Source organism: Urocitellus parryii, chromosome 8, assembly GCF_045843805.1.
Source record: "Urocitellus parryii isolate mUroPar1 chromosome 8, mUroPar1.hap1, whole genome shotgun sequence".
Taxonomy (NCBI): domain Eukaryota; kingdom Metazoa; phylum Chordata; class Mammalia; order Rodentia; family Sciuridae; genus Urocitellus; species Urocitellus parryii.
This window is the reverse complement of record NC_135538.1, coordinates 100,111,673-100,118,687: the sequence shown is the minus strand read 5'-3', so window position 1 is coordinate 100,118,687 and position 7,015 is coordinate 100,111,673.

Sequence of the window (7,015 nt, the reverse complement as noted above, 5' to 3'; positions counted from 1 at the left end):
TAAAACATTTTTGAGCTTCTTAAATTTTTAATATATTCAGCTTCTTGGGAGGAAGGAGTCCATAGTGTATAGAAAATCAGAAATGGGCAACACAAAGATATTCCTTAAAATTATACAGGAAGAAGTCATTTTTCAATAGTTTATTTGGACAAAAGGTGTAGCTTTTCATAGTTGCCAAAGTTAATGGTCTAAATCAGTTCGGAGTTGGTCTACAATGGAACTCTACTGGCTCATCTCCAGGAATGAATGAGCTAAGAACCTCTTTCTTTGCTTTTAGTAATTGTCCATTTCTCCAAGATTTTTATTGTTTTTAGATATACATGACAGCAGAGTATATTTTGCATACTATACATACATGGAGTACCACCTATTCCAAGTAGGATCCCATTCTTGTGGTTGTACATAATGTTCAACAAATTTTTGAAGAGAAAAATAGAGAACTAGTTTAGCTATGGGTCAGAGAATGCTGGCTCCACTGTGAAATTCCATGCCATACACTGTAGCTCTGAATACTACTCCAGATGCTTCTATCTACTATTCAGCCTCAAATAGTCAATTCTTACGTCAGAGATCCCAGACTTTGATGGGGTATAATTAATAGGTTAATTATGATTCTTTCTAAAAAGAGAAAAAGGATGAAACTTGCCTTCCAGAGCAATGGGTCTTATGGCACATGGAGGATTGATAGGGGGATAGTAAAGATTGGAAGAAGGAGTAGAAATAATAGACCTGGGAGCTGACTGGCCATAACAGACAAGAAGGAGTCATGGTTGACTTCCAAATTTCTTAGTGCAGCGTTAACATAGTGTTAACATAGTGGCTATGAGGTAACTTTGTGGAAGTTCACATTAGGCAGATAACTATGTGTTATAGAGAAAGACAGCTGAAATTTGAAGTTGTGAAGAAAGTCACTGGAGTGAAAGGAGGGATGTGTGGATAAACCTCAGTTCTCAGTAAGTAGTGCAAGGATTAAGGTGGCTGTGATGTGATAATCCTCAAAACCCTTAACTTCTAAAATGTGTTTACCAAGAAGATTACAGCTCTTTGAGAACCTAGTGTAGGCACTAGAGTTTACAATGCCATTCATGAACCAGGAATTTACAAAAAAGAGACAAATAGTTATGGTGAGGAGAAAGGATGCTCTGCCTGAGTTGTTGACTTGAGTTTCTTGTATGCAGCATGTTGTTCATTCTTATTTTTCAATCCACTTAGCCAGGCTGTCTTTTAATTGAAGAGTAAAGACCTATTACATTCAGTTACTATTGAAATTCATACACTTGTTTTTGTCATTTGGTTGATTACTTCTGTTTTTTTTTTCTTTTTTTAAAATATTCTTACTCTCATATTCATCTTAGAAGTTTGATGGTTTACTGTAATTATTATGTTTCATTATTGCCAGTTTTTAATTTACTTAGATTTCTTCTTTACAAGTGCTCATGATAGTGAAAGTCCCTGTGGTATTTTTATATGTGCATGTAACATGATTTTTAAAGAATTCATTCTGCCTTGCCTCCCCTTTCCCATCCCTCCACCCTGCCTCTTGACCTTCCTCGTCTACACTACTGATCTTCCTTATGCATTTTGATATCTTATTATTCACCTCCACCCCTACTTTCCCTTTTACTCTTGTTTCTACAGATGACAGAACACATTCAACCTCTAAGCTTCTTAGTCTGGCTTATTTCCCTTAGCAGAATGTTTTCCATTTCCATCTATTTACCAGCATATGCCATAATTTCATTCTGCTTTGTAGCTGAGTAGAACTCCATTGTGTATAAATACCCACAATTTCCTAGTCCATTCGTCTACTGATGGATATCTGAGTTGAGTTCATAAATTAGCTACTGTTAATTGTGTTGCCATACATATTGAGATGATGATATTGCGGTAGTATTCTGATTTTAGTTCTTTGGGGAATAGACCAAGGAGTGGGATAGCTAGGTCATATGTTTCCATCCCTAGTTTTTTGAGGAATCTTCATACTACTTTCTAGAGTGCTTTTATCAATCTGCAGTCCCACCAACAATGTACAAATATACCTTTTTCCCTACATCTGTGCTAGTATTTATTATTGTTTGTACTCTTAATCTTTGCTGTTCTGACAGGAGTAAAATAAAATCTTCGTGTAGTTTTGATTTGCATTTCCCTGATTACTAGAGATGTTGAACATTTTTTCATATCTTTGTTGGGCATTTGTGTTCCTTCTTTTGAGAAGCTTCTGTTTAATTATTTTGTCATTTAATGATTGTGTGTGTGTGTGTGTGTGTATGTGTGTTAAGTTTTTTTGAGTTCTTTGTATATTCTGGATATTAATTTACTACCAGTAGAGTAGCTGGCAAAGACCTCTCATTCTGTGGGCTCTGTAATCATGTTCATATGCAGAAGCTTTTTGATCTGATGGCATCTCATTCATTCTTAGTTTTATTTCTGGTTTAGGAATTTTATGATTTAGGAAGTCAACACCTGCCCCTACATTGATGGAGTGTTGTCCCTATGTTTTCTTCTAACAGTTTCAAGGTATCTGACCTAATTCCTAAGTCTTTGATGCATTTCAATTTGAATTTTGTGCAGGGTGTGAGATAGTGTGTGTGCAGGCTGTGAGATAGGAATCTAGTTGCATTTTCTATATATAGCTATCCAGTTTTCCCAGCACCATTTTTTTTTAAAAGTCTCTTTTACCAACAGATATTTTGCCAACTCTATCAAGTGTCAGATGGCTATAAGTATGTGGATTTGTCTCTGTGATTTCTATTCTGTCCCATTGTTCTTCATGTCTTTTAATAATATCCCAGAGATTTTGTGTATTCATTCTCTTATTTTTTTCTTTATTACTATCAGAATGTAATATTACTAGAGTTGCCATCAAACTCTTAATATTCTTTCTCCAGCTTGATCTAATCTGTTTGATGAGGCTTTTAATTGAGTTTTTAAAAATATGATTTGTTGATTTCTTTTTAGTTCTTTTTCAAAGTCTCTCTTTATTGAATTACTCATTCATATCCCACATTGCCTTCTTGAATTTATTTAATATTCGTTTTGTGTTCTCTTGGATTTCCTTGAGCTTTCCTGAAAGCATTCCTCTGAATTCTTCTTCCAGCATTTTACCACTTTGATATCTTTTTAAAAAAAATTTTTAGAAGTTGATAGACCTTTTTGTTATTTATTTATTTGTATGCAGTGCTGAGAATTGAACCCAGTGCCTCACACATGCTAGGCAAGTATTATACCACTGAGCAACAACTCCAGTGCCACCTTGATATCTTTTTAATTTGTTACTATGCATTATGAACCTTAGGAGGTGATATAACTATGTTTATACATATTTCTAATTTTTCTATGTTGAGATATGTGCATCTGTTGGGATGGACCTCTCTTAGACTTTTATGTGGTATTCTTCATTTTATGTGGCTGTCTTTTGTTAATCTGACTTGTAATTATTAGTTTATCATGTAATGTTGAGTTTATTTCCAACTGGGCTCTATGGTATAATTTCTCTGTAGCTTCTTTGTTGTAGTTCTTGGCTTTGGACATAGAACATGCTGTATTAGAGTATGAAAGGTCCACTGTCTCTGCAAGTCCTGAGAGTAGGGACACTCTGGAACATCAGGAAAAATGGCGTAGGCAGCAAAGTATGTGGGATGTGTCCTCTGTGGTTATTTCTCTTACAGGAGATTTCCATAGGCACTGTTGATAGAAGTTCTGCTTGAAAGTGATTCTGATGTGTGTTTCTGAACTCTTGTTAAAAGGTTGAACTCTTGTCTTCTGATTGGTAACTGGTGTAGATGTAGGTAATTTATGGGGAGGAAACTGGAATCAGGGCTTCCCCTCTTTGGACCTCCCCTTCAATCTTTTCACCCCTACGCAATTAGACCAAATGCAGCTACAATCTATGTAGAGATTCCCTCATAGACTCAATGTCAGCCACTGAGTTTTTTTCTCCCTGTAGTTACTGTGGAGGTATCTGCCCAGGAGCTGGACCTCAGCCTCCCACTAGCTATGCCTACCAAGGAGAGTTTGATATCTGGGAGCTTATGTTCTTTTTGTTGGTTTTTTTTTAGAGGGTATTTAAATAAATATTTTCTCTAATTAAATTTTGAATGGGACTGGATTGTGGTTGGAAATGGGCTTAATTCTTTTCTGCTGAGTTGGGAGTATAACTCAAAACTAAGCAATTACCTCATGTTCAAGAGGCCCTGGGTTCCATGCCCAGCAGCAGAAGGAAAAAGAGAGAGTTAAAAGAATAAGAAATAAAAATTAATCATTAAAATGAAGAAAATAAGTAGAAAGGAAAACAAATAGTAAATAATAAAAATAGAAATTAAAAAATGAGAAAGGGAGAAATCAAATCTTAAAAATTAAATGAAATAAAATAAAATTAAGAAAAAAAGTATATTGAAAATTAAAAATAGTAATAGTAATAAAAGACAGAATAGACAGAGAAAAAAATGAGTCAAAAATTTCTCCTAGGCAAGATGTTTGGAGACTCAAACAAGAGAAGGTGATAGCAGGCCATGACAAGCTAATCTCTCTGGGTCTTCTAAATTTAGAAGCTGCCAAGTATGGTGGGGTAGGGGTAGTGGGTTGAAGCTACAACTTATGAAAATTCTTCCCAGCTCACACCAGGGTAGAAGCTGTGTCAGGTGTTTCTTGCCCAGTGGGTTAAGTCAGAACCTTGGCTGTACTAGGGGTATATTCTCTCTGGAGGTTTTCAGTCTGTGTACCTCAGGAAAGGGCCAGTTCCAGGGCTGTGACAGGTAAGTCTCTCCATGACACCTTTGGTGTATATATCTGTTCTGCAAGTTTTTAATCTGTGCGCCTGGGGTATGGTAAAGGTCAATGCCTCAGAGATTGAAAGAAGAAATTGAACTACTGAGTTCTGTGCTAGAGAAGGGGTTGTGGGAACCCAGCAGTTGACTATCCTCAAGCCCTGTGCCTTCAGTTCTGGCCCCCACATGAAACCACATGTGACTGGTTTCCCAGCCAGAGGGCAGGTTCATTAATACCACTGATTCCAGAGGGCATAGTCTTCCAGTCCCCTCCCTGTCACAGCCTGCACTCCCCTCAGCATAAGATGCTCTGCAGGTTTGTATCAGAGGCACCCCCAAGCCACGAATGTCTTGTGTAGCCACCAGCTTCCCAGCCAATGCAGCAAGGTTTCATGGGGACCCTGAGATATGATTATGCCAGATTTTCTGAACAGAAGAGCAGGGAGTCTCAGACAATAATAGGACCCTTCTCAAGATGGCTCCTGGCTACAGAACTCTGAGAGATGCAGTGAAATGTCAGGCGAGTTTCTTGTGCAGACTCTAGGTTACTTGCTCAGTTAAGCTATTTATCTGCAGGGTGTATAGCCTTCTGCATCATGCTGAGACTCTGTCTTTCACCTTTACCCTTCTGGAGGGGACAGTCAACCCTTTTCTCCCAACCAATATACCAAGAAGTAGGTACTGGGGTATTTTTGCCTCTCTTGCTTTGTTATTCTCCCTACTCTCTGAACTTCACCAGAATACATTTTCTCTTCTGTCAGTTTCCAGTGGTCACCTGTAGCCACCCACTTCCTCAAGCAGTTCACACCCGTTCTTTGTTTTTCCCACTGAGGAGCTGACTAGTGCTGGGTGCCTCTTCTCAGCCATCTTCCCAACTCTGTTTTGTCATGTTCTTAAATCCTGTTGCCTTCCAAAATATATCTACAAAGAGGATATGTCCTGCAGGTGACCAGCTTATACCTACAGAGTAAATTCCTACAGGCTAAGTTGTACTTCAGTGTCCTTCTTTACGCAAAAAATAGCTTGGATTGAAATCTCCTGGAGAGCACTAACCCTGATATCTAACTTCTATCTCACTCAGAACCCAATACAGCACCAAAGAGCATGTTGCCCATTTCCCTTCAGGGACAGTACTAAAATCTGAGGCTGAGACTGTCCCTGTCCACTCATGGCAGGGTGAGTCATACCTTCCCATGGATTCCCTGCAGATTATGGTTTTCTGTCAGTGTTTTCCATGGGTCCTGATCCCAGATTTCATTATTTAAAATTCAGCAATAGAAGAGTGTATGTCCTTCTTCTCTTTCAACCCAAACACAAGAGTGCCCCTCAGCCTTTCACACATTGGGAAATCCTGGTTTACATTTTGGGAATATCTGAGGACAATTCCATTTGGAAATTCTCATTTCTGCTACCTGTGCTTTTCACTCTTGGAGCATAAGTCCTTCTGGATACAGAGCCAAGGACACGTTCTGGTTGCTTAAAGTATCCTCCAGTTTGGACATACGCAAGTGTATGAATTAGGAGAACTGACCTTTATATCCTTACTCAATTTATCAATATGAGTTGATCCTTTGCTATGGTCTCCCTTAGACCCTAAGCACAATCTAGAAAGGCTGCACCTGATGTAATCTCTCTTCCCTTCTGTTGGACAGCTTTATGCATTTCTTCTCAAAAAAAAAAAAAAAGCAGCTCTTTAGTAAAGGAGTTAGCTGGAGATCTACTTAGACACTTGGTTATCTCTGGTCCTCCAATAAAACTGTCTTCCATTTATAAATTTGATTCAGCTACTAATTAAGAGAAAAATATAGCTATGATCCATTGACAGTTTCCTTTCTCAGATTTAGTATTTTCACATCTTTATTCTTGAGTAAAATCTCAGCAAAGCACATGAAAATATCAATTTTTGACTGTAAATACTCGTTAAGATGCAAACCTGATATGCAAGCACTACTCTGGGTTCTCAATAATGATTGGATTTAAGCTACAAAATAAGCCACTTGTAAAAAATTAGGTAGTTGTCTTGTGATTGGAAGGTAAACCCTGATACAGGAGAAAGCAGGATGTTTTCCAGTCTTCAAATGTTCATACAGGGAAAACAAATGTTTTTCTGTAATACTGAAAAACCAACTCTTGCAGACTAGACCTTTCCATGATTCTTTCCATAAGAGGAGCCCAAAGTGCTGTGGGTGGTCATCCCAGGGGAAGTTTAGTAACAATTCCTACCAGTATAAGTCAGTATTAATACAATT